This window comes from Artemia sp. Qi Xiang Cuo, chromosome 8 (assembly GCF_049724085.1).
Source record: "Artemia sp. Qi Xiang Cuo chromosome 8, ASM4972408v1, whole genome shotgun sequence".
Classification (NCBI taxonomy): Eukaryota; Metazoa; Arthropoda; class Branchiopoda; order Anostraca; family Artemiidae; genus Artemia; species Artemia sp. Qi Xiang Cuo.
The window spans coordinates 8,495,153-8,521,157 of record NC_142801.1 but is presented as its reverse complement, the minus strand read 5'-3'; the positions used below and the strand labels follow the sequence as shown (position 1 = coordinate 8,521,157).

The window sequence follows — 26,005 nt, the reverse complement described above, 5'->3', positions numbered from 1 at the left end:
TATATATATATATATATATATATATATATATATATATATATATATATATATATATATATATATATATATATATATATATATATATATATATATATATATATATATATATATATATATATATATATATATATATATATATATATATATATATATATATATATATATATATATATATATATATATATATATATATATATATATATATATATATATATATATATATATATATTTATACATTGCGACAAATTTCCGCAATGATCAATTTTCTCGCATTAAAATACTTTTGCAAAAGAGTGTATTAGCAATTCCTTGTTAACCACTTTGAGCATTATATTGGAACGTTCAGGTATGTTGAACTAATAAAAAGACACTCTGTAGACGTACCTACTGATAATACTACTACCTACTGATAACACTACTGCTACACTGACTACCCTTCTGTAGGAGCCCCATCCTATTTTCACCAGAGACACGATTACTAAATAAAGCACTGTATGGCCCAATAAGCCCAAGACCAACAGCCAACTGTCAATACAAATATATATTTTCAATTACTTTTAAATGGGACTTCTAGACTTTCAAACATGGTATGACATATCTATTATGAACCTGAGAAAAAAGGGCTTTCAAATGAGCTACTAGTCAAGAAGATATAGTTTAATCCCCGAAAATATTGTGTGACCCCCTGAAAATCGCTTATGTACTGACTAATTGAGTTTTTTATCCGAATTGTGGCGAGTGACAGCTCATTTTAAATGCTTCATCGGTCTGAAGATAGCCCTCCATGTTTTGAGATGAATAGGAACATTTGCCTCATTTTATTGCCTTAAAGATAGAATTTTATTACCTGGGCACTAAAAAAACTGGTTTTGTTAAATAAGAAAGTCACAAAGAGCTGTAGCAATGGGGCACAAGTTCCATTTTATGAAAAATCCTATAGATATTGTTTTTCACTTAATAAAAACACTATATATGGCATAATAAGCCCTAGCAAGGCCAACGCCCGCATGCATGTAATACAAGCATTTTTAATTTATCAGAACCCAAAAATGAATGACATATTTGAAATATTTCTGAACGCCCAGAAAGAACCCAAAGTTGATCTCTACTGTAACTTGATATGTCTCTGCGAAATGCCGACAGAAGCCAAATTTCCCCTCTTGTAACTTGATATGATCTCTCTTTGTCAAGTTCCCTTTGTCAACACATTGGTTTGCTGACTTCAATCTTTGTGACAAGTAGAAATCTTTTATGTGTGCCCGCACCATCTGTGATTTACAAACTTAAGTTAGGATAATTTTTTAAATCGTTATTTAAAGAAGAAAGGAGAATTTGCTGTAGCAAAGGTAAAATAACTTAATATTTGGTTTTATGAATTGATACTTGGGTGTGCTTGTATTTATCTTTCAAGTTGGGAGCTGTGGGCGCTATGGGTTCTTGGGCGCTAAAGTAAATGTTTTGGGTTCTTGGGCGCTTTGGGCACTGGGCGCTAAAGTATCGGCTTGGATGATGCAATCCATGACAACGCCTCTTTTCTAGAGCAAGCATACCAGTGTCAATTGGGCAAAATGGACGACAGCTATGAAAGCCTTTCGGAAGTAGCAAAGCTGTTTCTGGGAAGAGGCCTAGATCCCGCGGAACTCGTGTTAGATCTTAAGGCCTTTTTCGAGGCTCTATTTAAAGAAATTTATGCTGTCAAGACAATATTCCCAACTCTCTGATCAGTTTACCAGTGGATCGCAACAGCGCCACCAGCTGCAGCAACGGCAGAAAGAAGTTTCAGCAAACTGAAATTGGTTATGACATGTTTATGTGCAACAATGGATCACGACCGTTTGGATCATCTCCACATGATGTGCTGCGAGACTGACGTTGCTGACGAGCTGAAACTTGACAAATTGCTAGAAGTCTGGTTGTCTGCCATGCCAAGACGGTTGGCTTTTTAATTCAAGTTAGTTTTTTGCATTCTGACTCTTTTTATATATACTAATTGAAATTCTAAATTTCTTGCTTTGGCTTATATAAATCATAATATCATCATACCTCTCCTCATCCAGTGCTTTATTCCACAAGAAAAGAGCAAAATCGTTCGCTATATCAGAGGATAGTAGCCTATAGCCTATTAAAGATGTGCCTCTTGGGGCAGATCGGGCTCGATTAATTCAGGAAAACCGTTGGAGTTCCTATGATAGCGATTCGGTATTAACACAAAGCACAAGAAGTTAAACTCAAGTTTGTTTTTTTTAATTATTAACAAAATAAAAAAAAAGTCGGTAAAAATGACCAGCCAGTCGGTAAAATCTATTGGCTCTCCCCCCTCCCAAACATTTTGGCTAGCAACGCCCCTGATCTCAGAAACTAGTTTTTTTTACGACTTGTAAACCTCTTGTGATCAAGTAACATCAAATATAATGAAAACAAAAGAAGTTTGTTTAATACATCCATACAGAATGAACTAAATAGAAAGCACAAGTCATAAAAACATGTAAACAGTAAAAAAATACTTTTGGGAGTTTAAGGATCATCTTCCTACGAGAGTTCTTCTTGACAGGTATGGTTGGAATGAGGGCATTTTCACTTCTTTTGGTAGCTTTTTACCAATCAGAGTAATTCTTGCGCATGACATAAGGTACAATCCAGAAGTCAAGCGACGTTGCAGAGCGCTAGATAAGCTGGGTTGCCCTTCAATCACTTTTGAATTTTGAAAAGAGCACTAAAACTTTGCATTTTCAGTCATTTTGAAGTTTCTACGAAAGCCCCATCTATGCAAAGTGTCTTGGTAAAAAAAAAAAAAAATTATAATAATATATTGTGCCTACATCGCTCTTCACTTCAGCAGTACTATTGCACTGCCTATTATTTCTGGTTGTTTCGGGTTTTAATCATTATAGGAACTTATATCCACTGAATTTATCTCTGGATTTTTATATGGTCTTTGGACTATTCTGAACAAAATGGTTGTCTCATAAAAGGGTGTCGGGGGGGGGGGCTAGTTGTCCTTATATGAATGTTGGATCTTAACAGGGAAATACAACTTTCAATTTCAAATCAAGTGAGCCCCATCTGAAATTTATAGACCACCCATTGCATAAAAACTTTATTCGCCCCCGGGTCATAAATTAAAACCCTTTTCCATGGACTCTGATGGGTTGTTCCAAAACTGGAGGCGTTGTTAGGCCTATATGTTTTTTGGACAATTTTTTTTGAACAAAATGGCTATCAAAAATTTCTATCGGATGCATCTAGGGAAAAGAGAACATTCAGAGGGGGGAGTGCCTAGTTGCCCTCCAACCACTTCTGACTTTTAAAAAGTACACTAGAACTTCTGTCCCAGGGTATACTATTTGTAAACAATGAAACAAATTCCTAGCTTACAGTCCCTACCCTGAGGACTAAGAGGGGGGGGGGTTGACATCCCAAAAGGCATAATTACTGGACTTTTCAATAATGCTGAACAGAATAGATGTCTACATACTTTGGTTGAATGCTGGTTTTCGAAAATAATAGGCTCGGGAGGGGGACGGGGAGGTTATCCTCAAATCACTTTTGAATCTTATAAATGGCACTATAACTTGCAATTTCCAATCAAATTAGACCCATCTGAAGTTTATATGACTACCCATTCCATAAAAACCTTATATATTCCTGGGGCATAACATATAACCCTTGTCCCAGGGTTGTGTCAACGCTGAAGGCATTGTTATATGTTTTTTGGACCGTTTTTAACAAAATGACTATCTGAAAATTCCTGTTGGATGCAGCTAGGGAAAAAAGACCCTAAGTGGAGAGGGGGGGCTAGTTTGCCTCTGATGACTTCTGACTCTTAAAAATGACACTAGAACTTCTGAGTGAGCCCCCTCCAAAGTTTATACGACCAATCCTTCGATAGAAATCTTACAAGTTTATAATGGGTAACTAGTACAACTCGTAGCCCTTGCCCTGAAAGCTTTTCGGAGGGGAGGGTCATCCACAAAGACATAATTACTGGACCTTTCGAATTTGCTGAACAAAATGACTATCTCAAAATTTTGATTGGATATGTTAGGGGAAAGCCGGGCGTGGGGGGGGGAGGCAATGCACCCTCCAATCACTTATGGGGGCAGTAGAACTTTCAATTTCCAATCGAGCTGCTTTATAAGTTTCAACAACAACCCTTTCTACACGAAGTGCCTTGGTCAGAAGTAAAAAAAAAAAAAAATTGTAACCTTATCGCTCTTTCCTTCATTAAATAAAAAAATATGTTTTTTTCTGCATAAAATAAGGAGCAGCATTAAAACATAAAACGAACAGAAATTTGCCGTATATGAGGGAAGCTACCCTTCCTCAATACCCCTCTCTTCACGCTAAATTTTTTAAAGAACTTTTAAAAACGGTTCCGATTCAATCCCACGGCCCCTGAGTTTCAAGAATCGTTCTTAAAAAAATAGAAAAAAAAGATCAAACATTAGCAAAGAGGGGGAAATTGAGGAGGAGGTAGCCCCGTCATATACGGAATAATTTCTGTTCGTTTGTCGCTCAATCATTTCTGTAAGTTTTAATGTTGCTCCTTACTTTCAGTAGAAAAAACTTGTTTTTCCTATTTATTTCTGATCGTTTTTCAGATAATCCCAGAAAACTTAAGGCTCCTGCCGAGGGTTTGGCGTAGAGAACGATGAGACTAGGCGCCTCCAGGTTGACCTATCGCTTGCCAGGATCGCAGCTTCTTCCACCGGGATGTGGGTTTGGGTGAGGAATTCATCGGCTTTGTCTTTCCACCTAGTGGGTGGGTGTCCTCTGGGTCGTTTACATCCGTGTAGGATGGGGTCGAAGTCGAATGCGACCCGTGCTGGGGCGTCGCATGGCATGGGAAGGAGGTGGCCGTACCACCGAACAGTACGCTGGGCGAGCTGCGTCGAGAAAGGAGTTTGAGCCGTACGTGACAGGAGAGTCTGGATGCTAACGAAGTCAGTCCAGTGAAGTCTTTCGATTCTTCGGAGATGTTTCGTCTGAGCGACATCGACGGTGCTGAGGATAGATTTGACAGCTGGCCACGTCTCCGCTCCATACAGCAGGACGGTGCTGACTGACGCATTGTAGATGCGCATTTTGGTAAAGCGGCTTATGTTTGGCTTTCGCCAGATGCTGCTAAGCCTCCCAACAAGTGCTGAACCTTTGGCAATTCGAGATGTAAGCTGTTTTGTGATCAAGCCATCATTCGACAGAATAAATCCCAGGTAAGTGAAGTATTCAACCACATCTACTCGGTTGCTTCCGATGTTGACTTCCTTTACAGTAGAACGGGACGTGGGGGGCTCAAGGAGCATAACTTTGGTTTTCTGCCAGTTGATCTACAGTTCAACTTTCGATGCTTCTTCTGAGAACACCTGGAGAGCTTTGGTCATCTTATCGACGGTGCTCGCAACTAGCGCTATGTCGTCGTCGGCGAAGTCAGCATCAGAGAGTACCCGGTCTCCGAACTGAAGACCGAATTGAAGGCGATTCATCGTGCTGGCCATAACATGGTCTATGACGCAGTTGAAAAGCTCGAGAGTGGCGGCGCAACCTTGCCGGACGCCAGTCTTCACCGGGAATGTGGGACTGCGTCTTCCATTGACTTGCACGCAGCTTTCCGTATCCTCATACAGCTTTTCAAAGAGTGAGCAATATTTCTTGAGTAGACCCGAAGTTCTATGTATCAGCTAAAGTTATTGGCGATCAACAGAATTGAAGGTAACCTTAAAGTCCACAAATCCGATGAACGCTTTTCGGTGAAACCCTCACGCGTTTTCAATCAACTGACGCCTAGTACACATTTGCTCTGTCATTAACCAGCCGGGCATGAATCCGGCTTGCTGGACTCTTCTGTTTCTACAAAAAAAAGTGGAACACCTGTCCAGGAGTGACATGGCGAAGAGTTTACCACGAACGGAGAGAAGCGTGATCCCACGATAGTTGGAGCAGATTTGACGGCTGCCCTTACGTTTCCAGAGCGGCAATATGATGCCAGCACGCCAGTCATTCGGTATGCTTTCCGTCGTCCATACAGCTGAGAAGATTATCCGGAGCCACAGAATCATTGCTGCACCCCCGTACTTGAGGAGTTCTGCAGAAATACCTCAGACGCCGGGGGCTCGATTAATATTTAACCGTTTTACTGCATTTTGAATCTCAAAAGTAGTAAGCGGTTGCGATACGAGGTAGGAAGTAGCCTCGGGTGTGGTCATTGCTGCTTGAATCAGATCAGGGTCGGGATGAGCAACTGCCTCGGCATTCAGAAGCGTTGAGAAGTGACTGCTCCTGGCAGAAAGTTGGCCTGCATCGTCATCGGGCATGCTTCCGTCAGCAGACAAAACACGGCTCACGGTGGAAGTCTTCCCTTCCGTCAGCTGCCGGAGGTGTTTGTACAGGGAGCAGGTGTCTTCTTTTCTCGAGGCATCTTCAAGATCGCTGGCTTTCTTGTCGACAAAGGTCTTCCTATCACTGTGCAGTAGTCTATTGCGCAGGCCATTTAGTCGTCTGTACTCTGGCATATTCTTTGCTAGACGGGCCTTCCGGCGCAGCTCGATTACAGACAGAGTCTCCTGGGATATCCAGGGTTTATTCTTGTCTGCTGCGGCCAATGATACTGCCAGCAGAATCGAGTATATTATCTTTGAAAGACTTCCAGGCTACTTCAGGGTCGTCCAGAACTTGGAGGCAGCTCAACCGGTTAGAGATATCGATAGCATACTTCTGTTGCATCTGAGATGTAGCCAGACTACTCCGATCAAGCTTGGGAGGCCGTTTTTCTTGTCCTTGTGCTCTCAGGCGTAGCCTGAGTGTGGCAACTACCATCCTATGGTCTGTGTTTCCAAGCTCGGCCGACCTATAAGTCCGGCACTTTGTTATCGACGAGCGCCAGCGACTCGAGATCATAACATAATCGATCATCTTCTTTGTATGGCCGTCGTTACTATACCAAGTGTATTTGTGTATATCTCGTCTCTGAAAGAGCGTGTTTGAAATAACCAGATTATGCATATTGCAGAGCTGGAGGAGTCTTTGTCCGTTGTCATTCAGTGAATCTGGAGTCACAGGGCCGAGAACACTTCTCCACACGCCCTACCTGTCATTTACCGTCGCGTTAAGGTCTCCCAGAAGAGTGACGATGTCGTGGGGTGGGACTCTAGACAGGGTCGCTGAGAGCTCTGCATAGAACTGATCCTTCACTTCCGCAGGACTAGGATTGGTGGGAGCATAGCATACAATAATTTTCCGCTTTCCATGCTTGTGCTGGAGCTGATCCATCAGTATTCCATCTGAAATTTGTTTATAGGAGAGAAGGCATCTCTTGGCTCTAGCGTTCAGCGCGAGACCTATACCATTTGTCTTGCTTTTTGGGTCACCAGACCAGATCAGATGATATCCTTCACCAGTATCCTCGGACTCTCTTCCGACAAGGCGGGTTTTCGTAAGACCAACCACAGCTACATTGAAGCGTTTTAGCTCATGGGGAAGCACTGATTTACCTCCAGGAAAGTTGAGTGTGAGTACGTTCCAGGTGGCGATTCGTATTCCATCTTGGTCAATAAGATTCATTCGATGGTCTGAAATCGGTCCAGGGACATGCTGGGGTCGTGGAAGGTAGAGGGGGGGGGGGTAGGTCATCCGAGGCAGTATCATCGTTTTTCGTTGCGGTAAAATTTTCGGGTGGAGGGTTGCAGGCCCAACCGATCCTAGGCCTGGGATCTAATTAGAGCTAGGACTTGCCTAGATACTGAAAGTCCCTGGGGTGGGCTTCACCCACCTCATAAGGTTGAGGCTGCCCATTAACATGGAGCGTTTAGTTAGGGAAAACCCCATATCCAGAGGCATGTGGTCAGCAGACATAGTCTGCCTTATTCCGGACGAACTCCACGACGTGGAAGTTCGTCCACGACGTCATTTTCCGGACGTGGAAAATCCTCCCACGAAAAATTCCTCTACATAAAGCTCCTCCCATGTAAAATTCTTCTGCCGTAAAATTGTCCCCGGACAATTCCATCCCTGCTGCGAATTCTTCCCAGAAAATTTTTGCTTACGATTCTGTCTGAAAAATACTCCTTAACAAACTTTTATTTGAAGAAAGACTTTTTTTCATTTAATTTCTGATCCTTTTTAAGGTCATTGGGGAATATCCCTGTGTGGAAAATACCCCCCCCCATTAGAAAGTTTCTCCCCCATAAATTTCCCATGAAGAATTTCTCCTGGTGATAATTCTCCAATGGAAAATTTTCCGTGGAAAATTATCCCCATAAAGATCCTCAGAGAACTCCAACTCCGCTGAAAACTTCTCCCCTGACAGTTCCCTCAAAGTGTCTCCACATGTACAATGGGATCAACAACGAGAAAGTAAGGCAAATAAAAATAATTTTGTATACGAGTTCTGACAAATTTTTCCGATGTACAACTTCCCCTGAAAAGTTCACCCCCCAGAGACTAGCATCCCAATGGGTAATTCTCCCCGTGGAAAATCCTTCTCCAGAAAATTTCCTCCTCCCCCCCCTTAGAAACGTATGGATACTTCCCTATAACAAATACTATATGTAAACAATGGACAGATTTCATAACTTGCGGCCCTTCCTCTGGTGGTTCTGAAGGGTCATGTCATCTCCATAGACATATCAATTGTACCTTTCAACTATACTGAACAAAATGGCTATCTCAAAATTTTGATCAGACGACTTTAAGAAAAAAGGCGTGGGAAGGGGGCTAGTTGCGCTCTAATTTTTTGGTCACTTAAAAAAGACACTAGATATTTTAATTTGTGTTTGAACGAGCCCTCTCGCGATATTCTAGTACTATTGGTTTAATACAATCACCCCTGGTTAAAGCAACAACAATAAATTAACACGAATCTGCAATCCTTCTTCTGGCAAAAACTACAAAATTTCCCATTTTTATAGATAGGAGCTTGGAACCTCTATACAGGGCCGTATCCAGAATTTTTTTTTTTTTTGGGGGGGGGGAGGGTTTACATAAGGATCTTTTTCGAGGGGGCTTACACAAAAAAATCTCAACAATAGGGGTTATGGGGTTCAAACCCCTAAATCCCCACTCCCCCTGGATGCAGCCTTGCCTCTACAGTAGGGTTCTCGGATATGCTGAATCTGATGGTGTGATTTCCATTAAGATTTTTTGGCTTTTATGGATAACAGTAAACTAGAATCCAATTTTTTTCTTTTGTTAACTTTTCATTTTCAGTTAGTAATACTTGATGAATAGATAGATGTATTTGCCTGCCTGTTGGAAGCCAGAAGCGATTTTCAAGCAGTTCGTGGTAACAAACTGTAAGTAAAGAGCGACCCAACTCAATAGTAACCGAAACTCTAACAAACGGAATTTTGATACCAATAGATACATCAAAAGAATCAGATTTTAATGTTGATTTCAATTATATAAGTTTGCATAATTGGGGGGGGGGGGTTGACATGCCTAATATCCCTTAAGACTGAGTTGCTGGACCGTTCTACTATGCTGAACAAAATGGCTGTCTCAGAATTTTGGCCGGATGCGTTTGGAAAATGAATGGGCTCGAGAGAAGGGCTGCTTGCCCTCTAATCTCTTAATACTCGTAAAAAGGGCACCAAACGCTCGCGCTGTAATTGGAGTGCAAGGGGGAGGACTTCCCTCTTTATATATCTAGTAAAAACATTTTAAACAAGTAAGAGTGAAAACACTTTAAATGTATTTTTTTTTTCAGTTAATTGCTAATCATGTTCTGGTCTTGAGAAGGCATGGGGGTTGTCAGCCCTACTCCTGTTAATTTTTGCTCTTTTTGAGTTTGACTTGGTTATTTAATGTATGATCTAAATAAACTAAATACGTTTAAAACGTTTTCAGTTTAAATTTAATAAATAAAAATTTATTAAAACTTTAAGGAATATATATCAGTATGATTACAGCCTGAACAATGACATCAGTTTGATTACAAACTGACAATCCACAGCCATTTTTTTTTTCAATAAAGTGCAAATTATGTTCTGGTCTTGAGAAGGTATAGGGACCTTACACTGAACAAAATGGCTATCTCAAAATTTTGATTAGATGTGAACCTGAATATTTCTTCCTTCATTAGGAGATAAAATTAACTCAGTACCAGTAAAGCGACGGAACGACAGAATAGCTGCCTGGTTATCAATTACGGCTAAATTTATCAGTCTTCAACAGAAATGGGGAGGGGCAAAATTAGTATTGACACGATTTGAAGGAAGAAAATAGATAGGACTCTAAAATCATTTCAACTTACCAAGGCAAAATAAAACTCCTTCATCAAAACGGTGATCGATGATTTTGGCATTATTACACCTTATTCCTAATTAGGAAACTCTGCAACCCTATTTCATATGAAGGGGCAAATTGGGTTAAAACTTGCCAAATTTTTGGCGCTGAATTAGGGAAAATTTTATTGTATTTCCCAAATTGTCATATTTTTCCTCAATTTTCTCGAATCAAAAAATAATTCAATTTTTATTTAGATATTTCGCACTCGGCTGATTTTTTCCCCCAAGAATTTACAACAAAAATTCGGGGTAAAGTATCATTGAAAAAATAGGAATAGTGGAGCAAATTGAGTCAAAACCTCCCAAATTTTGTAGCTAGTTGAAAAAATATGCATGTATGAATTGTTAGATTTCTTCACACTTTTCCAAAGAATAATGATTAAAATCAACCTTTTTCTTCCAGTTTAAATCTTAAGAAATACGCAAAATTGATGAAAGAATGATGCTTTATTTATAATCAACAATTACAGTTATGTTGCACCTTTAAACAAAATATGGAAGGTGAATGTTAATATTACTAGAAGTGAATGGTTTGCCATGAAATTACATGCAAAATTAATTAGTAGATGTTTAGAAAAAAAATTATTAAAAAAAAGGTAAAATAAACATATACATCTCTAGACAATGCTAACAAACAAAAATAACTACTACTACTCCTTGCAAAACAAATTTAACTTTGTCTCTCTTTTCTTTTTTTTTATAAATTTTATTACAAACATATTAAAAAACAGTCTGTTGTTAAGCAAGCCCCAGGTTTACTTATTTTATGACTTGATATCTAATGAAAATAGGTTGCCTCTAGAATTATCTCACATAACCTTGCATCCTTGTATTAATAGTGTTTGCTAAGGCTGAGTTTGAACCTTCTTGCTTTAGTAACTATAGTATGTCCCATAGCATAAGTAGAGGTGGAGCTACAGAAAATCCTAAAGGTTTTTACAGAGCTGCTCAGCAAATCTTAGTGATTCTGCCTCTACTATTGCCATGGGTATACTGTAGGTACCAAATAAAGAAGGCTTGAATACGCTCTAAGGCTTATCCTTTGTTTCCAGGTAAGGATAACACCATTTCCATATTTCCCAGTGTAAGTATGTAGACGCTGTGAAACAAGCTTTCCCGTGATCAAGCTACCCATGCATTTGAAATCATGTGGGGTATCTTCAGATGATGACTTTCTCCCAGAATTTGTAGGCTCTACTTCTTTTATGTCCAATTTACCTGTAATGACTATGGGACTAAGAGAACCAGCAGTAAAACTAAGCAAAGCTGTTGAAGTATCTAGACACTGTGAAGCAAGCCTTCTGGTGATTGAGCTACCCACCCATGCATTTGAAATCATGTGGGGCATCTTTAGATGATGAGTTTCTCCCAGAATTTGTAGACTCTAATTCTTTTACGTAAAATCTGCCAGTGGTAACTGTGGCACTAGATGCTCCATCAACCTCAGAATCAATTGATACTGACTTCTGTGCAAACTGTAACAAAGAGTTTGACATCCTATCTCTGGTTGCCCATATTGACAAAGGCTGCAAAAAGGCTCCTATGACTTTTGATAGTGAACTCTGTACACTAAGACAAGCAGCAATAAATACCGCTATTAGAGGCGCTGTTACGGTGCAACGATCCATGATCTTTGAAATGGATTTCGCATTTTTCAATAAAGCTAGTCGCAATCCAACTCTTATTTTTTCGTCACCATATGGGTCGTTTGTTGGAGAGCCAGCCATGGATGCTGGTGGTCCCTTTAGGGAGTTTATGTCAGAGTTTTTTGAGCTATGTGTCCAGAAGTATTTTGAAAAAAGCATAGGTGGTTTCAACTTTTCTTGCACAGATAAATCTATAATGGAAGTTGTTGCACTAGAAGTTGGATACTCTCTCCTTCATGATGGCCCAAGGTTTGGTTATCTTTGCCCATTTACTGCTAATAGGATCCTGAATGAGGATTCAGACAACAGTATATTGGATTATGTCCAGCTTCTTTGTGAAGGGATTGGCAAAAATGCTGCATCAGTAGAAGCAAAAATAATTTCAAAGCTGCTCTCTGAAAAAGAAGAGGACTATGAAGATATTTTTGATCTGATAAATGCTTCGGATTTGGGAGTGAGTACTATTGTCTATTTTTTTTGAATACATTTAATCTCATTATTCATGGCTCTTTTTTGCTAAAGTCAATTTCTAATTAATACTTTTGAAGAATTATTTACTCTTTAAAGTGATCAGGTAGTCCAATGATTTTTTTTGTTCATACTTAGCGTTCTTGCAAAGCTAAAGTGGCAAAGTTTTTACAACCCAATCAAACTAAAATATTTGTCATTAAAACCAGACTTGGATGTTTAGCAAAAGAAAACAGAGATGAAAAAGTAAGATATACATACATACACACATATATATATATATATATATATATATATATATATATATATATATATATATATATATATATATATATATATATATATATATATATATATATATATATATATATATATATATATATATATATATATATATATATATAGATATATATATATATATATATATATATATATATATATATATAATATATATATGTAAATAACATATATATAAATATACATATATATATATATATATATATATATATATATATATATATATATATATATATATATATATATATATCAATGATCTGTGAATGAGTTGCATTTAAAAGCACGGTAACTATTTGTTAAAAACATTTCATAATTCTTGCATTCGGTGGAGATTTCAAGCTCCATATTGCATGACGAGCCAAATGGCATATCTGCATCAATGTAGCCAATTATAAGCCCCTTTCAGCAGTCGATACATCTCGTACTTGCGGCAAAAAAAGATGTTAGGACAAGCACTTGAAGCACCTGAAAAAGAAGCACCTGAAAAGCACCTGAAGCACCTGAAAGATGTTTCATGCATCAAATTAACCTAAGAATTAGCTTAACTACATCTAAAAAACTACCTCCGATCCCAAATTGGGCTAAATTCTGCAAGAATTTTTAGAATAGCCATTACCGCAGAAGGCATGACCAGTTTCAGATATTGCGGAATTCGAGCCCCTAAGGGACCTCCGAGGTGAGGTTTGTGATTGCTGCAATTTAAACTGAATTTAAACTTTAAAAAAGAAACTCAGTTTCTTTTTTAAATTATTTGAAAAAAAATACCTTTTCTAAAGAGTTAAAGAGGCTGAGTTACAAGGTCGACTCTTAAATCGTACAGGGATTAGGAGGCACAGTTGGGGGGCTGTTAAAGAGGTTGAGTCACAAGTTCGAACCTTAAAACGTACAGGGATTAGGAGGCACCCTGTACGACGTGATTTGAGTATTCAGGAATTAAAAGCCTTAACACAAGAATCTTCAAGAGCGGGGGGTTTGGGGGCGGCCCCCCCCCCACAATAAATACAGACACCAACAGCTAACACTTAGTCAATCAATAATAAGTAATAAACTGTACAAACACGTGCAGAAATTATTTGAAAAAAACTACGTTTTCTAAAGAGTTAAAGAGGCTGAGTTACAAGGTTGAACCTTAAAACGTACAGGGATTAGGAGGCACAGTTAGGGGGCTGCCACCCCCAAACCCCCGCTTTCGCAGCCTTTAAATATAAAAAAATTTCTTTAAACTGAAAGTAAGGAGCGACATTAAAACTTAAAACGAACAGAAATTATTCCGTATATGAAAGGGGTTGTGCCCTCCTCAACGCCTCTCTCTTTACGCTAAAGTTTTTATTGTTTAAAAAAAATATTTTTTATAAAGTCAAAATTTATAGTAAATATCTAGGCGTTGTGGAGGGGACAGCCCCTTTCATATACGGAATAATTTCTGTTTGTTTTAAGTTTTAATGTCGCTCCTTACTTTCAGTTTAAAGGAATTTTTTTATATTTAAAGGCTGCGAAAGCGGGGGGTTTGGGGGGTGGCAGCCCCCCAACTGTGCCTCCTAATCCCGTGTACGTTTTAAGGTTCGACCTTTTTCAAATAATTTGCAGATAGGAGCTTGAAACACCTGCATTAGGGTTTTCTCTTACGCTGAATCTGATGGTTTGATTTTCATTAAGATTCTACCACTCTTAGGGGTTGTTTCCCCCTTTTGTCGAAAATAAGGCAAATACGTTCAGGCTCGTAACTTTTGATGGGTATGACTTTTTTGAAACTTGATGATACTTATATATTTCAAGTCAGCATAAGAATCCAATTCTTTTGATGTATCTACTGGTATAAAAATTTCGTTTTTTAGAGTTTCGGTCACTATTGAGCCGGGTCGCTCATTACTTACAGTTTGTTACCACGAACTGTTTGAAAATACCATTAATTCACCGCAGCACCACAGTTATTCATGTTCATTCTTGATCCAAGGTTTTTTAAAGTTCTTCTAATCAAAGTTATCACCGTTGCCCTAAAAAATGTGTTTATGAAATAAAAAAATTTCTTGGCAACATGATCTAGCATGTATATATTAAAGATTAAAGATAATCTTTAATACCCATTAAAGACTACGAGCCTGAAAAATTTTCAAGATATTCGAAAAAGGGTGAAACATCCCCTAAAAGTAGAAGAATCTTAATTAAAATCATACAATCAGACATAGCGTATCAGAAAACCCCTATATTAGAGGTTTCAAGCTCCTTTCTGCAAAAATACGGAAGTTTGTATTTTTTGCCAGAAGAAAGATCACCGACGCATGTTTATTTGTTTTTATTTTTCCCAGGGGTGATCATATCGACTCAGTGGTCCTAGAATATCGTGAGAGGGCTAATTCGAACGCAAACTAAAAGTTCTAGTGCACTTGTTAAGTGACCAAAAAAATTTGAGGGTAACTAGGCCCATCTCCCACCCCCTTTTTTCGCAAAATCGTCTGAACAAAATTTTGAGATAGTCATTTCGGTCATCATAATTAAAAGACCCAATAACGCTACCTTTGGATATAACCTGACCCACCCCCCACCCGCTCCCACAGATCCAGGGAAAAGGTCTTTAAGTTATAAAATTGCACCTTTGTTAACAAGGAGAAGCATTGAAAATTTAAACTAAAATACCTTATGAAGCATATGGGGGGGGGGGAGGGTTTAATATTGCTTAAAACCAATCAATTAAGATAAATGTTTAATTAGTTTAAAGTTATTTAATAAAGACTTCAGAAGAACTATTTTCGTTTAATTGGAACAAAAAGAGGATTGTTTTAAAATTAATAAAACACTTACGCGCAAAGAGTAAGTTGTTGAGGAAGAGCTATCCCCCTCATATGACAATTAGTTTCTGTTCGTTTTAATTTTTAATCTTGCTCATTAATTTCAGCTGTAATAACTTTTTTTTTATTTAATTTCTGATCGTTTTTTAAATATTGATACGAAATCTAGACAAACACTGCTTTTAACACAAAGTATAGAGAAATTGCTACTCTTACTCAAATTATTCAATTTGCACTCCTTTAATTAAAAAGAGTTCAAATAGTACTTTGGTACAGCCCCTTGGCAACCCTGTCAGTTATGAACCTCATCAAAAAACATAAAAAGCAGGCTTCTCAAATGAAATATTTTTCGCTATAACGTAATTTCCCCAGCAATAAACATGTACCAAGGTCTGCCACGCCCAATGTATAAACATTCTGTCACCATGGCTGCAGTGGCAGCTGCAACCTAGTAGAGAACGAACCACAGCCCATAGTAATCAAAAATTTAAAAACGTGTTTTCAAAAAAAACGGTCTGGTGAGAAAAAATCGCCATTTAACACTGAATCAGGAATGGTAACTATTGTTTCGGTTAATCTTAGAAGTAACAGTTTATTGCGAAAAGAAATGTATGGTGATTTCGAAAAAGAGCCTGAAACCCCTTGAAGTTGGCTTCAAATCCAAAAAACAGTGCATCATTGGAATCAGCATGGCCAAAAACCTTTTGTAGGATAATTACAGTCCCCAACCTTACACAGCAAGGAAAATGACTTTTTTGCATGGGTAGCACTGATCTGTCTCCCTTTTTTTTTCCCGTGCGAGCGGTTTACCCGAATATCATAAAGAGATTCTTAATGGCTCATTTGAAAGATATTTCTCACATTTACGTGCTTTTTATAAAGTCCACTATCTGCAAGTGCCATATGGCACAAAAATGGCACATTTTGTGCCATTGTTCAAGGGGGAGGCTAGCGGGCTACAAAAACATCGTATACAGATGTTTAATAGCTCACATTAAATCTATTTCTCATATCTAAGTTTTATTTCTGAATTCCACCACCTGCAACTGCCAAATGACCCTATAAATGGCACTATTGATGCCATGTCTTAAGTGGAAAAGCTAGGGGCTAGTGGTCTGCTAGAACTTCTTATAAAGATGTTTAATGGTTGATTTGAAAGCTATTGCTCATATCTACATGATTTTAATCAGTTTTGCCATCCGTAAGTGCCAAATAGCACAAAAAATGGCACCTTTTGTGCCATTTCTTAAGTTGAAAAGCTTCGAAGTATAAAACGGTACCATTGTAATAACTATGGTCCAAAACCCTTAATTGGAGATTTACAAGGGACCCTCGTCTTATACTCCCCCTCCCAGGCCCTTACTAATTATAATTAGTCCATTGGAGGAATTCAGAATGAACTATTAGAAAGTTAGGAATGGTAACTATTATTTTAAAAGCTACTCATTTTAAAATTATTACTCATTTCTACGAGCTTTCATCAATTCTACCATCGGTAAGTGCTATATAGCACTAAAAACAGCAATTGTGGTGTGTTGAAAAGCTTCGAAGTATAAAACGGTACCATGGTAATAATTATGGTCCAAAACCCTTAATTGGAGATTTACAAGGGACCCTCACCGTATACTCCCCCTCCCAGCAGATATACATCAACAAAAGAGTCCATAATGTTTTCACAATTTTTTCTTTGTTCGTCTGCAACAGAAAATAGATAAAATTAGAAATAAAAAATTTTAAACTGACAAACGAAAAGGAAAAAATAACACTGAAGTCAGATGTAGGAAATTCTTGTTCTTTTACATTGTGACGAAACCACAGTTGTAATATGTAACCCGGGGCTTAGCTCCAGCATTTTTACTGAAGAGTGGCACTTCTATTTTTACTGAAGAGGGGCACTCCAAATTATTATGACGGGAACTGCCCCTATCCGCCCCCAAACGATGCCCTTGCTTGCAACAAAAGCAAAGATTTGTACATCCACTGACTCATAAAACACAAGGGCCGTTTAAAATGAGTAGGAGGCTTTTTAAAAATTGCGATAAACTTTAGCGCAAAGAGCAACGTATGGAGGAAGGAGACAACCCATTCACATACAGAATAATTTCTGTTTGTATCGAGTTTTAATATTGCGCTTTACTTTCAGTTGAAAAAATTGGTTTATTTATTCTTTTATTATAAAAAAAATTTATTAAATGAGAAAGTTAGAAAGAGGTGTAACAATGGGGTACTGTATGTGGCACAAAAAGCCAAAGCAAGGCCAATGCCCGCTTTTTGTAATACAAGCATTTTGAATTATTTAGAAAAAAACTCTATTTGGGAAGTAAATTGAATTCAAGACTCTTAAACGCGATAAAACATATATAATATGAATCAGCGATAAATGGGCTTTCAAATGAGCTACTATTCAAGCAGATATTGTTTAGTCTATAAAAGGGTATATGACCACTGAAAATCATCTATGTTCTGAACTAATTGAGTTTGTGCTCAGAATTTTCTCGAGTGACATCTCGTTTGAAGTGTTTCATCTGTCTGATGAGAGCATTCCCAGTTTTGACATGAAAAGGAACCTCGTTCTAATTCTTTGGCCTTACAGACGGAATTTTATTACTTGGGCACTAAAAAAACTGGTTTTGTGAAATAAAAAAGTCACAAAGCCCTGTAACAATGGGGCACATATTGCATTTTATGGTAAATCTTTAGGGCATTGTTTTCACTTAATAAAACAATGTATGTGGCATAATAAGCACAAGCGAGGCCAAAGTCCGAATGTATGTGATACAAACATTTTAATTTGTCAGGACCCAACATAGATTCATAATTTAAAAATAAATACCAGGTTTCGTATGAAACATCTTGATAATCTTATGTGAAAAAAGAATTGGAGATATGATTAATTTGTACAGAATAAAGCAAATACTATAACATTTAAAAACATATTTTAGAAGAATGACTAACCTTCATTCACTACATAGGGAAGAAGTGAGTCTACATGTTTTTTTGTGATAAATCAAATGTGTGGTTATCAAAATAAACCTTGTTTTAACGTATATTTACTACTACTACTACTAAAAAATAGCCACCTTCCCCCTCTACATAAGTTCAATCCAGTTTTGCACCCTCCTCCTCCATACAATTTTCTCCGGAACCTCCCTTTTTAAACATGCCCGTGTGGGATTAAGGGCCTGTCAATAACTTCTTTATGACGTCCTCCCACCCCAGACCAGGACGACCGGCTTTCCGTGTAGCCTTAGACAGTTGGCCGAAAAGAACAATCTTTGGCATTCTCTCATCCTTCATCCACAAAACGTTCCTTAGGTACCTCAACCAGTCTTTCAGTATCGCCCTAGAGGGCAATACTTAACCCTATTTTTTGTAAGTTCACTTCTTTGAAATACGGTCAGTCAGCTTGGTACACAGTAAAACCTGTAACTAATTTCTTTTATGTATTTCTTTTATGATTTCCTATCTTTGGTATATAATTAAATTTAAAAAAAGTGTTTTCACCTGATAGTAAGAAGCAACATCAAAATTTATAACGAACAGAAATCATTACTTACATGAGGGGGGTTGCTCCTGTCTCAATACCTCTTTCTTTACGCTAAATTTGGACTTTTCTAGAATATTTTAAAAGGGTTTTTATTCCAATTAACTGGCCCTTGTGTTTTTTGAGTAGTTTTAAAGAACTGGGGAAAAAAGGCAAACTTAATCGTAAACAGCGAGGTACTGCGGAGGGCAGCACCCCCCCCCCCCCCCATATCCTTAATAATTTCTGTTCGTTTTAAGTTTTGATGGTCCTCCTTACTTTCATTTGGAAAAAAATGTTTTTTTATTTGATTTCCGATTGTTACGAAATAATGGTATGAAATTTGGCTCCCCCTCCATGGACCGTTCGTCTCAGATCCTTTAGTCCCCCCTCCTCCCAGAAAAATTCTTACGGTCAATTTCAGATGAATTTTTTTTTGTAGCGCACTTTCATATGAAAGAATATCTGTTTGATTTTAAATCATGCAGAAAATCCCCTTCTCTGTGGAAAAGTTTTCCCACAAATACCCCATTCCTGGTATAAAGTTGATCCCGGAGAAAATTTCTCCCGTGGACACCCCCCCCCCCCAACGGAAAGATACTCTAGGCAATTCCAACCTGGTGAAAATTCCCCTTAAAATCTCTACACCTAAGATAATATCAGAAAGAAGGATCTTATAAAAATAACATACCTGTGGAAGCGCAAATTCAGCTTGTCACCAAGTCTTTTCTTGAAACATGAAATAACAATTCTCAAAATCTCAATGAAATCAAACGTCAAAATTAACGTGTTTACTGGAGGCAAAGAAGAAAAAGCGCAAGGAACTCGCGAACTCACAAAATCCCATGCGATCTGGTGTCTATTTAATAATATGTCTATGTGACCCAACACTGAATGAAATATTTTGAATATTTGTAACATCTAAAGTTGATCTTTCCTTAACATGATACGCCTCTGTGAAATTCTTGTGCTGACAGAAGTCAAATCTCCCCTCCTGTAACTTGATATGGTCTATCTTTGTTTGGTTTCTGGGTCGCTGTGCACCTTGTTTTATTAAATAAAAAGTCACAAAGTCTTTAAACAGTGGTGTACTGCTATTATATTTTATGGCAAATACTTTGTAAAATGTTTTTCACTTAATAAAAATATTGTATAAAGCATAATTATCCCAAGCGGGGCCAAGCAAGGCCAACGCCCGCATGTGTGTAATAAAAGCATTTTAATTTGTCAGGAGCCTACAATGAATGACATATCTCGAATATTTGTAACACGCAAATTGCCTCTTTGTGAAATGCGTTTGTCAACAGAAGTCAAATCTCCCCTCCTGTAATTGATAATGATCTCTGTTTGTCATTTTCACGTTGCTGACACATTGCCTTGCTGACATAAATTGAATATATCTTTGTGAGTAGTCGAAGTCTTGTGAGTATACCAGTACAATATGGCATGTGCTAACTTGATAGATGTTAATTTTTTAACTCGCTATATAAAGAAGAAATTGACTATAAATGATCTGTTATAAATATCAGGTTGGTCTATATTTTTAAATTTGAGAGATGGGGGTGATGGGCGCTGGGCGCTACAGTATTCATGACGTTGGGTTCTTTTTGAACTCGTGGGCGCTGGGCTTTACAGTATTGTTGGTTTCAATTCCCCTGTCCCCTCTTTGCAGGTATTGTATTATGAATAATGAAACAATTGACCACTGCCTATTTGAATATAATATGCTGATGTCTGCACAGCATACCTTGCATTGTAAACTGTTAAAGTGCTTCAAACACCACAAAATCTCACTATCAGCCAAGAGCCTAGCCAACTATTCCTGTACACAGAGCACAGAAATCAATATCTATCATCTTATATTTGAACTCCTTGAGTAAAAAAATCTACTGAAAGATATTTGAGAATATCTAATAAATAGCCTAAGAGACAACCAAGCCAGTAGCTCTGTAGCCCACAGAGTGAAGCAAAAGGAAAAGGGCTAGCCTAAATAGTATCAACTGAAAAGGCCGCCTGCTGTGAAATAGAAGAAGAATATGTTTTTAAAGGTCATCAAAGGTCAGGACCCTCTAGAGGGAGATGGAATGGAGGTAGGTTCTTCAAAATACCTTCCTTGGACATACTTTAGCCTGTAGACCCATCCCTGAGAGTTTCATTTTCCTAACCTAACCCCTTTCCAAGATAATCAAAAGTAGCTAAAGTAGAATTTTACCAGATAATTTTTTGCCAAATATTTGTTGGGGTAGTTTACTGATAGGCTATGCCTTAAGGAATGGAAACGTAGGTAAACTAACTTGAGCTAGGTACCTTTTATAAAATATTCTTTAAGGTATTCAGGGCAGGATTGCCAACTGACGAGTCCATGTATATGTTTCTTGAGCATTCAAAAATGTGCAATTATGTCCATATTTTGTCTTTAATATGTCCATCTTAGAACCTCCGAAATTAGTTGTTTTTTACCTGCATCCATTGACAGGGTTGCCGCTATCAGGTTCTTCTGGTACCATTATGCGTCAGGGCTGCCAAATTTTTGGTCAGTGAATATGCCCCTTGAGTATCCAAAAATGTGTCATCTTCGGCCAAATTATGTCCGTGTTTTGTGTATAATAGGCCCGTTTTTTGGCACTAAGATCTTACATCTAAGATCTTACATCTTTGTGCAAAAATTATTGTTTTTTAACACATCCTTGTTCTAAGATCTTACAGCTCACTGATGTTAGCAAAAAGTGTGAAGACCGCCACTGTTTTGCCATATAGAACAATGATGAGAGAACTTTGATGATCTACTCATCAGTGTTCTCAGACCGCTGACGAGAGCAGAATTATGAAAGACGTTTGCACAAAAACGACCAAAGATGTAAGATCTTTGTACAAAGATTTCACTTTTAAGCGTTTTCTGACAAAAGATGTAAGATCTTAGCACATTGATGCGTGAAAAAACAGGCCTAATATGTCCATAATGTGTCCATCTTGAAAACTCAGCCCGGGGGGTCACGTATGGGGGGGACGCCCCCCCCCCCAAGATTTTCGGTGACTCGGTAAAAAAAATTGAGTCGGTAAAATTGCGGAGCGAAGCGCTGCGGTTTATTTACTCGATTTTTGAAATAAATAAATGAGATGTATGAAATTACTGAAAGAAGGTGAAAACACTGACGTGACATCCACTAACATCTAGATCCTCCCTAAGTCTCGAAAACCTCGGGGTCAGTCGGTAAATGAGACGATTTCACCGACTCAATTTTTAGATTTGATTGAAAGAGACCGCTATCTCGATCTCATTCGGTAATTGGAGCGGCAAAATCGACCGGAAACAATGGATGACTCAATGAATATTTATTCGGTAGCAACTTGTTGAGAACTTCCGGCGGGTGAATCATCGGGGTTCAGTTCAGTTTCACGATTGATTTCAATTGCAAAGAACATATTAACAATAAAAAAAATATGTCAAGTTTAAGGACAAATCGGGTGAAAATAAAGTGCTTGGCGTGTAAGAATATTTTCGATAAGGATTACCGTAAGCGTCATAACGCCAGTTTTCATAAAAATGAACCTGAGCCGAAATGGATCCTAGCGACCGAGCAGGTAGTGACTAACCCATTTGCTGCATCGGCTCCTAAGAAAATGAAATTGGCAGTTCATTTCCAACGGAGGAAAAGGTAAGACATAGCCTATACAATTAAATTGTTCACTGCAAATCTACCAGTGAATAGGCTGTGCATATAGCCTACACGATTCCACTTGAATAGCACAGTGATTTACATTAAAATGTTAATGCCGGGCAGGGGCGTAATTTGCAACAGGGCAGGGGGCAACTGCCCCCCAGCCCCCAGTTTGCCCCCCCAGCTGGAATTTTGCGTCTTCGAAACTCTCGTCGAAACTAAGATAGGCCTACACAATTCACGCATCCACAGAAACAGATCGGTTTTCTTCAGGATACCTTTGCCTTTATGATAACATTGAAGACGAAAGCCTTTTTAAATAGAGTATAATCGGCATGTTTATGAATTTCGAAGCACATTTTGTTGTCCGCTCCCAAAGGAAAAGGGCTAGTGACAGCCTTAAATAATAAAAGAAAATAATAAAAGAAAAAGCTCGAGCTCTGCATCGCCACATTACTTGCTTTGATTTTATTGTACACTTATGATCATGCGCCAAGTTAATTTCAGGACGAAGGTTCTTGCAGAAAAGCTGCAGGATGAACAGCTCGATCTGGTGACTGCAAATACAAAACTCTTGTCAATACGTGACATCTTAGATGCTCTTCTCCAAGATACGGCTCAGATAGAGGAGCAAATTGAGGCAACAAAAGCAGCAGCAGAAAAATTTGGTTCAATAGCTGAAAACGAGTTCCGACTTAAGCACCGTCCTCGACGTCCACCTTCTCGTTATTCAGAGGTGATTCCTAATTCTGGAGCCAACATGTCGAATGACTGAATATCGTTTTATGTTAAGGAGCTCTGCGGTATCCTCAGAATCCTTGTGAACGGCTTGGATGATGCAATCCATGACAACGCCTCTTTTCTAGAGCAAGCATACCAGTGTCAATTGGGCAAAATGGACGACAGCTATGAAAGCCTTTCGGAAGTAGCAAAGCTGTTTCTGGGAAGAGGCCTAGATCCCGCGGAACTCGTGTTAGATCTTAAGGCCTTTTTCGAGGCTCTATTTAAAGAAATTTATGCTGTCAAGACAATATTTCCAACTCTCTGGTCAGTTTACCAGTGGATCGCAACAGCGCCACCAACTGCAGCAACGGCAGAAAGAAGTTTCAGCAAACTGAAATTGGTTATGACATGTTTACGTGCAACAATGGATCACGACCGTTTGGATCATCTCCACATGATGTGCTGCGAGACTGACGTTGCTGACGAGCTGAAACTTGACAAACTGCTAGAAGTCTGGTTGTCTGCCAAGCCAAGACGGTTGGCTTTTTAATTCAAGTTAGTTTTTTGCATTCTGACTCTTTTTATATATACTAATTGAAATTCTAAATTTCTTGCTTTGGCTTATATAAATCATAATATCATCATACCTCTCCTCATCCAGTGCTTTATTCCACAAGAAAAGAGCGAAATCGTTCGCTATATCAGAGGATAGTATAGCCTATTAAAGATGTGCCTCTCGGGGCAGATCGGGCTCAATTAATTCAGGAAAACTGTTGGAGTTCCTATGATAGCCATTCGGTATTAACACAAAGCACAAGAAGTTAAACTCAAGTTTTTTTTTTCTAATTATTAACAAAATAAAAAAAAAGTCGGTAAAAATGACCAGCCAGTCGGTAAAATCTATTGGCTCCCCCCCTCCCAAACATTTTGGCTAGCAACGCCCCTGATCTCAGAAACTAGTTTTTTTTACGACTTGTAAACCTCTTGTGATCAAGTAACATCAAATATAATGAAAACAAAAGAAGTTTGTTTAATACATCCATACAGAATGAACTAAATAGAAAGCACAAGTCATAAAAACATGTAAACAGTAAAAAAATACTTTTGGGAGTTTAAGGATCATCTTCCTACGAGAGTTCTTCTTGACAGGTATGGTTGGAATGAGGGCATTTTCACTTCTTTTGGTAGCTTTTTACCAATCAGAGTAATTCTTGCGCATGACATAAGGTACAATCCAGAAGTCAAGCGACGTTGCAGAGCGCTAGATAAGCTGGGTTGCCCTTCAATCACTTTTGAATTTTGAAAAGAGCACTAAAACTTTGCATTTTCAGTCATTTTGAAGTTTCTACGAAAGCCCCATCTATGCAAAGTGTCTTGGTAAAAAAAAAAAATTATAATAATATATTGTGCCTACATCGCTCTTCACTTCAGCAGTACTATTGCACTGCCTATTATTTCTGGTTGTTTCGGGTTTTAATCATTATAGGAACTTATATCCACTGAATTTATCTCTGGATTATTATATGTTCTTTGGACTATTTTGAACAAAATGGTTGTCTCATAAAAGGCTGTCGGGGGGGGGGAGAAGAAAAGGGGCTAGTGGTCCTCATATCACTGTTGGATCTTAAAAAGAAAATAGAACTTACAATTTCAAATCAAATAAGCCCATCTGAAATTTATACACCACCCATTGCATAAAAACTTTATTCGCCCCCGGGTCATAAATTAAAACCCTTTTCCATGGACTCTGATGGGTTGTTCCAAAACTGGAGGCGTTGTTAGGCCTATATGTTTTTTGGACAATTTTTTTTTAACAAAATGGCTATCCAAAAATTTCTATCGGATGCATCTAGGGAAAAGAGAACATTCAGAGGGGGGAGTGCCTAGTTGCCCTCCAACCACTTCTGACTTTTAAAAAGTACACTAGAACTTCTGTCCCAGGGTATACTATTTGTAAACAATGAAACAAATTCCTAGCTTACAGTCCCTACCCTGAGGACTAAGAGGGGGGGGGGGGGGGGATGACATCCCAAAAGGCATAATTACTGGACTTTTCAATAATGCTGAACAGAATAGATGTCTACATACTTTGGTTGAATGCTGGTTTTCGAAAATAATAGGCTCGGGAGGGGGACGGGGAGGTTATCCTCAAATCACTTTTGAATCTTATAAATGGCACTATAACTTGCAATTTCCAATCAAATTAGACCCATCTGAAGTTTATATGACTACCCATTCCATAAAAACCTTATATATTCCTGGGGCATAACATATAACCCTTGTCCCAGGGTTGTGTCAACGCTGAAGGCATTGTTATATGTTTTTTGGACCGTTTTTAACAAAATGACTATCTGAAAATTCCTGTTGGATGCAGCTAGGGAAAAAAGACCCTAAGTGGAGAGGGGGGCTAGTTTGCCTCTGATGACTTCTGACTCTTAAAAATGACACTAGAACTTCTGAGTGAGCCCCCTCCAAAGTTTATACGACCAATCCTTCGATAGAAATCTTACAAGTTTATAATGGGTAACTAGTACAACTCGTAGCCCTTGCCCTGAAAGCTTTTCGGAGGGAGGGTCATCCACAAAGACATAATTACTGGACCTTTCGAATTTGCTGAACAAAA

The 26,005-nt window shown here is 38.3% G+C and overlaps 1 protein-coding gene across 5 annotated transcripts in view; it reads right to left on the bottom strand.

The window, feature by feature from the left end:
• Positions 1-26,005, bottom strand: part of LOC148949130 (uncharacterized) — a 173,066-nt gene that overhangs the window by 126,544 nt on the left and 20,517 nt on the right. For 3 of the 5 annotated variants that reach the window (XM_089093190.1, XM_089093193.1, XM_089093192.1), the window contains exon 1: positions 21,308-21,450. The exons of the other annotated variants lie outside the window; for them this stretch is intronic. The gene's annotated coding sequence lies outside the window, so the exon portion shown is untranslated. Of the gene's footprint in view, positions 1-21,307; positions 21,451-26,005 lie in introns of those variants that run through there. 5 annotated transcript variants of the gene reach the window in all.